Below are 15,121 nucleotides of genomic sequence, written 5' to 3' on the forward strand. Positions count from 1 at the left end.
ATATATTTAAGAATTTTTGGTTATGCCATAATTTTTCAAATTAATATCTATATTTAGAAAATCTGAAAAATCTTTCGATTTCAACTTTTGCCAATAAGCTTAAAACATTGTGACTTCCTGTTTCCTACAGAAGGATCAAGGGCCATACACACAATGGTCTGGAGCAGACCTTATTCACTTGCATTCAGTTTTCTAGGCATGCTCTATGACCTGGGTAGAGGTCATTGTGTAGAGAGGGGAATAGATAACCTGCAAAATCCTGTATTGTGACTGGTGGATTCTGTGTCTTATCGACATATCCTTGATAGCTGTTATCATCAGTGCGCGGATAAATGAAGTGACTGCTGCAAAGAAATCTACAGAAGACAGGAAGTTTCAGCATATTACATGACTTAGTGGACAGTGTCAGGACCACAAGATTTTTAGGATTTTTTATATAAATAATAAAATTTAAACATTTTAAAAATCTCACCAAGAATTCTTTAACAAATATATTTAACTTAAAACTTAATTTTCTGGAGACACATTCCTTATAAGGTGTAAGGTTTAGAAAACTATTTGTTCTGCTGCAGCAAGGGGGAATTGGGACTCCTTTTAAAGCCATTTGTCTTATAGCCAACAGCTATTTTAACTCACCAGGCTATCAGTTGATCATTGCATTAGCCACATTGTAAAAGGGGTTTTCCTGGATTATAAAACCTCTTGAAGGGACTCTCCACCTGAAACAAAAAAAAAATACCCCATGTGTTTTTTTAAGGAATTTCATGTTACATGTGTCACCCATACAGACATCATAAAGATTCTATATGAGAAAATGGTATGAACAGAAACTCCTATCCAAGTTACTTCAGATGACTGGGCAGCTTCTGTCACACTGAACTCCTCTCGGCTTACTTAGTGTCATATAGATATTAGGATAATGACACTGTCCTTCCAGCAGGCAAAGCAGGTACTGTCTCTATCTGTCCTTGTGATGATGCATCATGGGAATGACAGCAAATCATAGAAGAAGAGAAAACAGGGTGTAATTTAAAACCAAGATGGTGTCTGATCAGAGGCAGAGAAGGGGCTGGACTACAAATACAGTATACATAAAAGAAATGCAGAATATAAGAGACAATTGGGTGGAGGATGCAGTGATGGAAAGTTGTGTTTTCATTGGAGATCTTCTTTAAATACATGTAACTACATAGCGATCACTAGTTAAGCTGTTACTAAGAAAACAAATACCACAACCCAAAAATGTATCAAGGTGGTAAAAGAAAAGAAACAAAGGTATCTAAATATATCAAGGGATTATAAGAATGAAAGAGAACAAAAGTATCTAATACTAATTTAAATACTAAATATTAATACAGTACACAACTACTCCGCATCCTGCTTATCCTCATAAAGGAATTCCTCGATCTGATCACTGTGGTTACCAGGATAGCGCTGTGTAAGTAATGAGTGGAAGTAAGTCCCCAGGTATTTATTTTGAAGGAAGAATTTTTTCCAATTCCCATCCTTGCAAAATACATCTCTGTTGTGTTTTCTCAACATCACTGCAACCACATTCACACTGATTCTATAAATAATAGCTGATCAGAACAGTCTTGAGCAGCAAGTCACTGTACACACCATCAACTTGTCTCATAGTGACCCATAAGCGAAACCAGGAATGTCCCATTTGGACATATCCTTATAATATGTGATGTTAACAGTGTTGTATTCAAGTACTCACACACACACATCTATATAATCAAATTATATATTTTGGGGTCCACCAGAGAGTATTGTTTGTGGATCCTTGTGTCTGCAGTTAATATTAGCAGTTCCAAGAATAGCCACTAGGTAGGTGAGCTGATGCAACAGTGATAACATGACATTAACAAGAAAAGATATGGCGCACAGAACGTTACCAGAAAGACCAAACTGGAGGCCAAGACTGAAATGTGGTGCTAGGAGTGGAAGAAGGAACCAGGACTGAAAGTTGAAGCAAGAAGTGGAATGAGGTTGCAAGATGGGAACATGGATGCCAGGGAAGACACAGGAGCATGGTCACCACATATGAACATGGTTACTGCATAGACTTCTGGTCAGGAACATGGTCCCCACAAAGAAATGTGGTCTAGAATGGAGACAAGTGTCATCACCAAATAAGTAGTACAAGAACCATATGTAGCATCCAAGGGTCAAAGCAGGAGAGTAGTCAATAATAGCCAGAACACAGGGAGTACAAGAAGTACTTGGAATAGCAAGCCTTTGTAGTCATATCAGGCAGTATCCTGAGCTGTACATTGACACTCAAGCAATCAATGAGCAATCGGCTCGGTTTATATAGAATACCTTGAAAAACTCTTCAGAAACAGCTGTAAAGTAGCAAAGCTCAAAACCGTAAAGAATTTACCATTGCTTTACTGCAGTAAGATGAACAGAGGTGAATAGGCCACCAGGATCAAATGGCACTGGTGCATGAATGTGGTCTTGGAGTACTGAGTTATTTATAACACAGAGGAGATTATTAGGAACACCCACCCTCCATCTACATAGAACGTGTACATGTTCACTTCCCCACAGATCAACTTCTTGAAGTGGCAGTGGTGTTCAGGTGAGTAGCACTTCCACTTTACAGGACAGTGACATCACATCACGTCGCTGTGTGGTCTGTTTGAGGCTTAGTCCCATTCAACTTCACAGTCCAGCAATGTATGACATTGTGCTTGGTATTCATTGAGAAGGCCACAACACTCTCCCCAACGCTATGGTCTTTTAAAACAGCTGAATGATGGGGGTCTGGAGTTAGGCTCCCCACTGATTTCATACTGGTGACCCATCCAAGGGTAAGCCATCAATAGTGCAATCTGGAAAATTCTATAATTTCAGACTGTTGGGGGTCCCTGGACTGATATGGATAGTGGCTAATATCTGAGGGGCTGGGTGTTGAACACACACTGATCTCAAATTAGTGCCCATTAATTTTTATCCTTGGATAACCCATTAATAAATCATACCATATTAAATGGACACCAGTAGCAAGCGATTGGCTATAAAGTCAGCTCCAAATATAGCTATCTGCTACTGGACCTTTGGGGCCCATTATTGTGTTGGAGCATGCGCCCACCAGAGGCTCCTCCGGTATTCAAGTAAACCACTAATTTGCACCCAGTGTTAGGTAATAGCCAGATGATAATTCCCCAGAAGCTGCTGGTGAACCCTGGAGGGACGGGCACAAGGGACAGTGAGCCCTAAACTGAAGCCCCCCGCTTTCCCTTCCTATTGCCAGACCCTATCCTAGGTGATAGGCGACAACCACGAGGACAATACCTCCCTGAATACGTGAAACACAAAACGCAGACAAGACGTACAACAACAAAGGGAGGTCAGGTAGCAAGGGTTCGGTAACAAGAGAGCGATGCAGTGCCAAATCGGAGTCAAGAGAATAGTCAGTAGGAAAGCCAGAGGTCAAGGATTAGCATACAAGTAAATAACAGCAAGCGATACCAGAAAGCAAGGGCAATAACCGGCACAGTGTGACTGTGAGCCAAGACTAAATAGGGAAGGAAGAACCCGCCCAGAACCTGACAGGAAGAAAAGCTGTCAATCACAGGCAAGACAGATTAACCACTTAATGAACAGAGGCAACCTTGGCAGAAGACGGGTGTGGTGCAAATCCAATTAAGGACTAGAGCCGTGTTCACACAGTGCAACTAAAAACCTTAAGCAAATTGTCAAACTGCACACGCCTCCGGCGCCGCAGCATGCGAGCAGAGGGTGGCGCAGAGGCCCGAACAGGCAGAGATGTTACAGTACCCCCCCTTTTATGAGGGGCCACCGGACCCTCACCAGACAAACCAGTTCTAGAGGGATTCTGAGTTTTCCCTGCCTTGTATTTTGGTTCTGCTTGAACCACAGATGCTTGAGAACCAGGCAAACATTTTTTATTCACCTGGCGCTTCTGATACCACCAGGTTTTAATACCAAAGGGGCGTTCCCAACTTTTAGTAGCTGAGACCTTCTCCTCACTGACACAATCAACAGAATGTAAAGCAATACAGTGGGATGAGCACTGATCTCCCCACTTTACCAACTCCTTTTTACCCCAATCAAAAATAGGGTTATGGAGCTTCAGCGAGGGGAACCCCAAAATAACATCAGCAGAGAGATTCTCCATAACAAAAAGGCTTATGACCTCTGAATGTGAAGAACCCACTTGCAAAGAGATCAAGGGGGTTTTAAAACTGACTTTACCCCTGTCCAGTGGAGTAGAATCAGCTCCAGCAACAGACATAGGTGTGTCAAGTGGCAAAAGCTCAATGCCCAAAGATTCAACAACTGAATATTTAATAAAATTTGCTGCAGACCCAGAGTCAACTAGGGCCTTGCCAGAAACAGATCTGTCCCCAGAGGACAGAGACACAGATAACATCATCTTATTGTTATTTCCACCAAATACCTGGTTGCCTGAGTGGTTCTTCTGATTACCACTCAGGCACTGAAGTCTTTGCACAGGTGACAAGGGTCTGATAGAGCAGTCTCGGATGACATGACCAGAGGAACCACAGTACAGGCACAGGTTATTCCTGAGACGATGCTCTCGTCGTGTCTTGGCGTCCATAGCTCCCAGTTGCATGGGTTCCTCACCAGAAGTGATGGGAGGAAAGGTAGGTTTTTCAGAGGAGAGAGAGGAAGAGACAGAAATCTTGGAGGCAACAGACCCTACTCTCTCTTTTAAATTTTCTCGGATCTTGCGGTCAATACGGACCGCCAAAGTCATGGCCTTCTCAAGAGTCGGGGGATCTGGGTGACCAACCCAGAGCTCCTTAACACGATCACACAAGCCTTGCTTAAAGTGAGCCTTTAGCGCGGACTCACACCAACCTGCGGTTACACTGTACTTACGGAACTCAGAGCAATACTCCTCTGCAGAGCGTTTGCCCTGCCGCATGGTGAGGAGTTGAGTTTCCGCAAGCGCAATGTGGTCTGGTTCAGCATAAATAGAGCCCAGGGACTTAAAAATTTTTTCCAGATCAACCCACTCCTCAGCCTCAGCAGGGAGTTTAAGGGCCCAAGCTTGTGGGTCCCCCTGTAGCAGAGATATAACCACTCCCACCATTTGGGCCTGAGTAGCATGTGGATTCACACGGAAGTACAGGCGACAAGACTCCCTGAAAGTTTCAAATTTAGTACGGTCCCCTGAGAAACGGTCAGGGAGTAGCATCTTGACCTTATAAGGTGCCAAAACAGCTGGGGATGGTGGAGCAGCCTCAGTTAGGGTCTGAACCTGTTTAGCAAGTTCAGCTACCAGGCCTGTCAATCCCTCCAACTTGGCTGCAAAGCACTGGATAGGATCCATGCTTATCTGTAGGGAAGCAATGGATGTAGGTTTTAGGCCGGTTATTCTGTTAGGTAATAGCCAGATGATAATTCCCCAGAAGCTGCTGGTGAACCCTGGAGGGAGGGGCACAAGGGACAGTGAGCCCTAAACTGAAGCCTCCCGCTTTCCCTTCCTATTGCCAGACCCTATCCTAGGTGATAGGCGACAACCACGAGGACAATCCCTCCCTGAATACGTGAAACACAAAACGCAGACAAGACGTACAACAACAAAGGGAGGTCAGGTAGCAAGGGTTCGGTAACAAGAGAGCGATGCAGTGCCAAATCGGAGTCAAGAGAATAGTCAGTAGGAAAGCCAGAGGTCAAGGATTAGCATACAAGTAAATAACAGCAAGCGATACCAGAAAGCAAGGGCAATAACCGGCACAGTGTGACTGTGAGCCAAGACTAAATAGGGAAGGAAGAACCCGCCCAGAACCTGACAGGAAGAAAAGCTGTCAATCACAGGCAAGACAGATTAACCACTTAATGGACAGAGGCAACCTTGGCAGAAGACGGGTGTGGTGCAAATCCAATTAAGGACTAGAGCCGTGTTCACACAGTGCAACTAAAAACCTTAAGCAAATTGTCAAACTGCACATGCGAGCAGAGGGTGGCGCAGAGGCCCGAACAGGCAGAGATGTTACACCCAGCGAAAATTTATATTGAAAATAGAAGGATGTAATGAATTGTGCAAAGTTGCATCATACTGCTATGGGACACAGTTCATGCATCTCTAGTCTCGTAAAAAAACAAAAAACCTCTTGCTTTTCAACAATGAGCAAAATATCTCCACATATAATTCAGAGAACGATTGTACAGTATGGTCTCTGATACACATCAATTATCCTGTAAGTTGCTTTACTGTAGTCCCCTGTGTGATTCAGCAGTATTCTGGAGACTTATACCTGAAATATATGTCTCATATCCCCGATGCAGCGCTCTTTATCGGATAAGTGCTATTTTGGTGTATCTTGCTCTTACAATGAGAGTAAACAGTCCCTCCTGGGAACCAGAGCTGCAAAGGTAATTGTTGTATGTAAAGGACAAATATCTGGCTTCCTCTTCCTTGCCACAAGGTTAACAGATGGCTGCAGGTCATCAGGGACAGGCAGATCCACTTGTTTTTTTATACCTATGTTTTACTTAATTTCTGAATTGTACTTCTGGTTTCCTGAAGGAAATTACATTTAACACAAAACACACAAGATCAGGGATGAGTCTTGCAGAACCCTGATCGAGAGGTTAGTAGAGCTCCTTGCATGTATGTATGTAGTGCATGCTATTGACTCTGACATTTCTATGGGTAAATAGAATTCTTTCAAATGTATATAATTTACGGAGACAACTTAGGGGGGAAAAAATTATTTTTTATTTTTTTTTTTGGGGGGGGGGGTTTCTGTAATGGCTTCAGTGGATTCCCAGTTGGCAAATAAACCAATGTCAGAGTTGTTAATGGTGTACAATCTGAGGGCAGATAAGAGGTGTTCTCAGGAGTCCAAATTTTTTAAAATATTTTTGTGGGTAACATAGGAGAAGGATTGGTAGGTAAGGTCTGCTTTTTTTTTCCATTGACATAAAACTGCGTAATGGGGCCGATATTCCATAAATGGTTTGTAACATGAAAAAGATACTGGAGAAGTGGTCCAAACAATGAAATTTGCAGTTCAATGATTCCAAATGTAAAGTATTGCATTTGGAGAGAAGGAACCCACTCTCTGAGTATCATATTAGAAGTTTTATTTTAGTGAGGGCTTCAGAAAAGAAGAAACTAGGAGTGTTGAGACCAGACAGCCTGGAAATGAGTGCACGGTGAAGCCAAGCAGAAGGCAAGTAGGATTCTCGGCTGTATAGCTGAATGAATGGGAAAAAGCAGCCCATTCATTTCTATGGGGAGCACACGTATGCCGGCTCCCATAGAAAGCAATGGGACCTACTTTAAACGCTGCTGATTCGGAACGATTACATGTTACGAATCAGCCAGAGTATCCGCCGTGTGAAGGGGCCCTTAGAAAGCGAGAGATTGTGATCCTGTTGTATAGAGAGTTGGCGAGACCACATCTGGAATACTGTGTCCAGTTCTAGAGACCCCAACTACAATCAGGTGAGGCTTATGCATCAGTACACGGCTGTACACTGGGGAGACCCAAATGACAGAAAGCGGCCTGCTAATAGTTACCCACGGATACTGGTGGAACCCATAGACTATAATGGGCTCTGTTGGATTTCTGTTGAGTGTCCACCATGTTTTATACTGAAACTGGAAGGGCAAAAAGTTCGTTCTCTGCAGATTTCCAACAGAGACTCTGGCACAGACGTGAACTTATTCTCAAAAATCTTCATATGTATAGCCTTGAGGAAAGAGGGGGCATGACTAAACCTTTCAAAATGGTTTTTAACCTTTTTTAAGGGGGTTTAAAATAGCAAACACTATATACTGACCTGTCCAGCCGGCGATCCAGTGGTAAAAAGAGCATTGTCAAAAAGATGCCTTATCACGGTTCTGTACAACTTGGAGCTTGTATACACTGTAAGGTCAGTCACTCCCTGTGTAGAGCTTCATTGTGGATTTCATTCATTTTAAAGCACCAAATGAAATCGGAAGTTAAATTCTTCATCAACACCTGAAACAAAATCTGACTATAAGGTTATATTTGCATGATAGTTCGCTTTCACAGGAACTGAATAACCGTGAAAAAGAGATACACACGTTTTGTGTCCGTTCCGTTTTTCATAGTTGAGTGTCATGCGTTTTACTTGCGCTTAATAGAATATTAAGAAAATGAAGGATGAATTTAATTTGCCTTTTGTTGCCTAACCCTCTGGTCCATTGGACATAACTTGGGCTCCATGGTTATTACTTATCATCTTCCTATTTTTTTGGCCATACTTTTCGCAGGTGCACTTTTTTTTTTTGACTAGTTTTACTGTGGCGCTTATATATGTTCATATTCATAAATGAAGCATAGGGCAGAAAAAGTAGCTTGATAAATGTGCCCCATAGTGTCTACATTTATAAAAAAAAATGGATTAATTAATGTTACGCTACTTTCACCATCCCCGTAAAAAGCGAATATAGACTATGCAGGACTTTTTTTTCTGCATATTTAATTGGAATTGGGGACAAAAACCCCAGGCAACCACCCAATACTAGAGTGACTGCAGCCTTAAAGGGGTTGTCCCATCACAAGGATCCTATCTATACTGCTTGCTAATGTGGATGTAAGACTTTTCCTAAATACACTGCTTCAGCAAAACTGCTTTGTTTGTCCACTATCTTACTTTATTCAATTCTTTGTGGCCACAGCCCTGACTTATCTGCTCATGAGTCAAGTGATGTAACTGCTGCTCTCAGGGAGGAGGGAGGAGGGGCTAAGTGCAGGGAGCGAGCCTGTGTTTCTAGCTATTCCTGTGTCTACACCATGTGACCTAGCTTCCTGTTAGCAGATAGGGGAGAGGAGCTGCTTTTATGTCTTCTGTTCTCCCAGTTATCAGGCTAGCTAATTCAATTGTGTTCATTATGGCAGAGACAGGCAGTCTCTGTATGTAACACAGAATGGAGTTGCTGCTGCCTGTACTTCATAGTCCAATATGGGTGGGCGGAGCTACATGTGAATTTGGGGGTGGAGCTAAACGGCAGGTTGCATGTGAAACCCCGCCCACCAAATGATGCAAGTAACCAGGAAGAAAGAAGATTTTACAGCAGTAAAGACTGATGAGTATGTGAGGTGGGAATACCCCTTTAATTGGGTCTGATCAAAGTGGATAAAGGTAGATGTCTGTTTTTTAACTGACTTTTTTTTAAATGTAGATTGTGAGCCCCACAATCTACATTTTTTCCCTATCAGTATGTCTTTGGAATATGGGATGGAAATCCATGCAAATACGGGGGAACATACAAACTCCTTGCAGATGGTTTTTTGCCCTTGGCGGGATTTGAACATCGGGACTCCAGCCCTGCAAGGCTGCAGTGCTAACCACTGAGCCACCGTGTGGCCCCCTGTTTTTTTTTCTGTTAATCAAAAAATGGAAATGTGAATACTCTTATTTACTTTCATTGTTTTCAAAACGGCTGTGTGACGGCCATTAAAAAAAATGACCCATGGCACATGGCCATTATCACTGTCATGTGAATAAGGCCTAACTCATCCAGATTTCATTGCTAGATTTGGTGCAGAATGTTAGTCCAGGCTCACAGCAGAATTTTTACACTGTGTGTGTACATATCCTTACATGCTTATGTACGGTACATGAGTCCTAAGGGAAATATGTGCACACACAGCATAAAATTCTATTGTGAAATTTCACTGACATTGACAATGCACTCCTGCAACAGATTTGGAAATCCATAGAATCAGTAGTTGTTTTGTTAAAATACAATCCCGAAAACTGTACTGTACGTGAAATTTCAGCATACTTTTCACAACTAGGCAATGTGTAAATTCACCCTTAGGAAACACCACAGCAAAAATCGCTGCATATTAGGCTCTGTTCCCACAGAGTAACTTGCCGCTCATTTAAACTCGTAAACACGTGTCAGAGCGCGGCGCTTCAAAACAGATCCCATTGACTTCAATGGGTGCCGGCTTACACGCGTTACACATTGAAATCAATGGGAGGCTTTATAACCCATTTATTTCAATGTGTAATGCGTGTAAGCTGGCAACCATTGAAGTCAATGGGATCTGTTTTGAAGCGCCTCGCTCTGACACGTGTATACGTGTCTAAATGAGCGGCGCGTTACTCCGTGGGAACGGAGCCTAACACTTCCTGCAAAGTGAATGTGATTCTGGCTAATCCCCTCCACACATTGCAGGAAAAAATCTGCAGCAGTAAAAATCTGCATACAGTTAATTTCCATCGCAGTCTTTTCTGCAGCGTTTTTTGGCTGCTTGTGGCCTTAGCCTGAGATCTATATACAATTTTTGAGATTGTGTTAAAAATTAAACTATGGGAAAGCTGGGTAAAAATGACTTCTTGACTGCTCAACCAAATTTGCAACGTTTCTAAATGCCAAAGCTGTAAATCTCTCTGAGTGTTCAGTCAAAGCATTAATTTTGGGACCTGACATCTTGTGTAAGTGGAAGAGGATGGGATAGAATGGGGGGGAGGTGAGGGGGGAGGGGTCCTTGTGTGTACACAGGTGCTTGCAGAATGCCGAGATAATATAAGCAGTGATGGTGAAATCCATTGAATAGATATTCACATTTCATGCCTAAATGGATGTAAATGCGAATACAGAAGCCCAGAATTTTCCTTTGACCATGTGATCATTATATGACCCTATGATCTCCTAAAATTAATAGGTATCATAAGAAAGAAAGCGTTGAAGCTAATGATTCCCCATACTGTTAACAGGGCTGTGGATTAATGCGTTCACGTCCATTTCTGGAATTGCACATCCTGTCATTTTTCTGAATAGCGCTGAAGTTCAGAAAACAATACATTAGCATAACAATACATAGGGAGAATATAGAAGACGTTTATAAAAAAAAAATAAAAAAAAATCAAATGGCAATATTATAAAATGATATTCACCTGAGGCGTATGTAGATAAGGCAATTACGGCACAAGTGCTGCGGTAGGGAAACATTTTACATCAGTATTAAATGTGCACGTGTAGTATAAAGTGAGCATATATCAACTGGTTACATGAATTTTTAATTTGGAATACAAAAAAATATTGTTTTCAAAGCTAGAATTTTTATTGATTTTTGGCTTGTTTTGTTTTTATCAGACTAGAAGGCTCATTTTATAATGTCATGTGCTCTGAGACCTGTTTCTCGTCCTAACTAACCCATTATGACCTTTAACCATAAATACGACCATCCTTGATATGATTAATTTACTTTCGAAGGATCCATCATTTGGAATTCACAATGATATTTTACCATTGGTCTGGTTGTACAAGGTAGTAATATGGTTGCATTTTATTGCTCGTAGTGATATATATATAATTATTTTAGAAATGAAAGGACAGAAGTATTCAGCATAACCCTGTGCCCATTCAATTCTATTTGGCTATGCTCCGTCCAGAGAGTCAAATGAGTCATTGACATTCTATGGATCTGTCCACTGCTGGTGATGGTGAAGCAAGGGTCCTTCTAACCAGGGGATTCCTTAAAGTTATTGTCCAGGCTAAAATTTTATTCGCCTATGACATCGCCAGTTCCCTTCAAGAGGCTACTGAGGTTGCCGATTGGCCTCAGCAGTCACCACAGGACCAGGATTTCATATCTGGCGAGAAACTCTATAGCAAGAAGGAAGCCGAGCTGGAGGAATGGACTTCTGGGAGGTCTCCGGAGCATTAGGGGCAGGTGACAATAGGTTTACACCTCTGCTCAGGTTGTCATCAAGCGTATCCAAAAATCTAGGTCCACTTGAATGACTTTGACTATAATGGGTTCCGCCGGGTTTCCACCCGAAAAATTCTTCTTGCAGGACTTTTCTCTCTGCAATTTTCCGCAAACAGAAACTGATTGCTGGTGTGAATCCAACGTAAGGCTAAGGCCTCACATGGCATCCCACAGCAAAAAAGTGCTACAGGAAAAACTGACGGCAATGCATCGTGGTTTTTATCACACTGTTTTTCACTGAAATTTCATAGAGGTTTCCTCTGTGGACTTTCTGCTTCAATTATACCTATGGGGACACTCCCAGCGTTTCTGTAGGTTTAATTGACATGCTATGATTCTACTGGCACACTCAATAGTCCCAGGGTTGGGACTATTGTGCGCACTGGCAAACAGAAAACATGGATGAGCTGTCCCATAGGAGGAAGCCTGAAAGGAAGAGAGGTAAGTATAATTGAGTGCATGGGGGGAAGGAGGGGAATAGTAGTGACGTTCCGTTTCTGGAAATGGGGAAACGAATCGTCACCAGATAACCAGAAAATGTCCCTGGGGCGGTCACATGACATGATAAATTATGTTATTTAGAAAGTAGATGGGGGGAAGATGTTTAGATTAGTGTAGGGATTTAGTTTTATCATGGAGAACCCCTTCAAGGAATCTCCGGGTTATAAATGTCGTTGCATCACCATTAGAGACTGATACATTTCCATGCAGCAGCAAGAAATGCAAGACTTGTACTCACATCTTGTCATCAAGCATGGTCCACATACCAAGTACACAATATCATGTATCATAGTGTGTATGATATTGTGTATAAGATGCCCCATTGAAGGAATTTACATTGGGGAAAAAAACTGGACCAGGATAAACTTACAGTCACACAATAAAGTTTCAGCTAGATACCCCATGGAAAACATCTCTCTAGGTCAGACCACGGCTTGTCAGACAAAAAAGTCCTGATTCTAAAATGTCTCTTTAAGAATGATGAATTCAAACTGATGATAAATTTCAGATCACCAAATGACTACCCTCCTCCATCAAAGTGACGGTCAGATGACTCCAAACCCCCACCCCAAGTCTTCACCCCTATAACCTCAGTTTTATTGCCCTGCCTTATCTCACTAACATATCATCTCATAAACTATTTGCCTTTGTGTAGCATCTTCCCAGTGCTATGCTCTCAGTCATTCATTTGCTAATGCCTGAAGAAGGATCCTCGGTGCTTTGAATGCTGCAAATGTAATTTTTCTTGTTTGCCTTTGACTATATCATATTTACAATACAAAAGTATCAAATATTGAGAGCTTTTTCTGGCTAACATGATACTGCACTACTTTTCCCTATACTTCTCACATTTACACACTACTAGGACATACGGATAGGGAATTTATAGCCCTATATGTGACAATAAGTGATGGAATATGTATAAAGTGATTCGGATTGCATTGGCACTATATCAACAAGTTAAATAAATAATCAGAGTTAAAGACAATGTTTAGATATTTTAATGTAGCAGATTCTGTGAATTCCACCTATTTCATATTTTAGTAGAGGTAGCTGGTAAGAAATATATACTTGCAAATCAGAAGCTGGATAATATATAGTTATCTAGAGATAAAAATTATGCATATTTAATGTTCTGTGAGCCTGAATATAGCTGTTCCTCTGCAAGGGTCAAACACCAATAAAGACAGTGAACAGCTAGTCTGTCGAAAGTAAATACAGCGTATTCTTCAATCCTTTCACTGCAGAATTCCAGCAAGTGACCCTTATACTATAAATAATAGACTGAAACTGAAATTTCATATTTCACTCCTGACCTGAATTCTGTACATTGAATTTCATTCTGACGTCTGAACATCAACATATACTTGCACACTGCGAATTTTGTTAAAGAACTATTTGTAATTGGAAATCAGTTTTATTCATCTGAGGCCCAGTACACATCTGCATTGGAGTTTACGTTCAGAAGTCCGCGTGGGAACGTAAACCTATCCACATTAAAAAGCAGTTACCTTAGGAAACCGGCGGACACCATAAACTATAATGGGGTCCGTGTGGTTTCCGCTCTGTTTCCACACAAAACATGTAGCGAGAAAAGTGCTGTTTGCAGGACTTTTCTCTCCGCATATTTCATGCAGATAGGGGAATGGAATGGCCCAAACGCAGATGTGAACCGGGCCTGAAATGGGATTCTTTTCGTAGTAAACATATGTATAAGGGTAAGTTCACACTACCATTATTGCCCATTTCTCTGATCTGTCACAGGATGAGAGCAACGGACATTAAACAACAGATGCAAATGGAGCCCCCTCCATCTAGTGTCCATATCCATTCACCACCATGTATAAATAAAAATTACAGAATTTATCTTCTGCCATATTTTTTACTTTTCTGATGGAAACAAACACGATGGAAGAAAGTGTCTGTCATCTTGTTTACATTAGAGTTAATAGGAATGGACACAGATGGAGGGGGCTCCATGTCTGTTACTCTACTACCATTATTGTCCATTGCTCTTATCCTATATCAAATGACAGCAACGAACCCCCGTAACATTCCCTGAACCACATTCACAGCAATAGAAATTTCTGTAACAAAATCTGACCTGCACAAATCCACTCTAAATAGAGAATAAGTAAAATGGATAGAATTAGACCTCTAGTGTGTTTTTGGTCAAAAATACTTATGTGAAATGCTGACCAAAATTTGGGGTATAATCGTAAATGATTGCAGATATTTTTGAGATGACGTCATTCATAAAAATAGGTTTTGCAGAAATCCATTCACATGCCTCGGAAACATCCCTGCTCATATGAATAGAACAGATTATCAGTTGCTGAGAATGCTTTAACAAATCTGCCATGTAAATATACACTATGTGATCAAAAGTATCCGGACACCTGGTTGAAAATGACTTACAAGTTTGTGGCGCCCTCCATCGGTAATGCTGGATACAATATGGTGTTGGCCCACCCTTAGCCTTGATGACGACTTCCACTCTCGCAGGCAAACGTTCAATCAGGTGCTGGAAGGTTTCTTGGGGAATGGCAGCCCATTCTTCACGGAGTGCTGCACTGAGGAGAGGTATCGATGTAGGTCAGTGAGGCCTGGCACCAAGTCGGCGTTCCAAAACATCCCAAAGGTGTTCTATAGGATTCAAGTCAGGACTCTGTGCGGGCCAGTCCATTACAGAGATGTTATTGTCATGTAACCACTCCGCCACAGGCCGTGCCGTATGAACAGGTGCTTGATCGTGTTGAAAGATGCAATCGCCATCCCCGAATTTCTCTTCAACAATGGGAAGCAAGAAGGTGTTTAAAACATCAATGTAGGCCTGTGCTGTGATAGTGCCATGCAAAACAACAAGGGGTGCAAGCCCCCTCAATGAAAAACATGACCACACCATGACA

Source organism: Leptodactylus fuscus, chromosome 1, assembly GCF_031893055.1.
Source record: "Leptodactylus fuscus isolate aLepFus1 chromosome 1, aLepFus1.hap2, whole genome shotgun sequence".
Lineage (NCBI taxonomy): Eukaryota > Metazoa > Chordata > Amphibia > Anura > Leptodactylidae > Leptodactylus > Leptodactylus fuscus.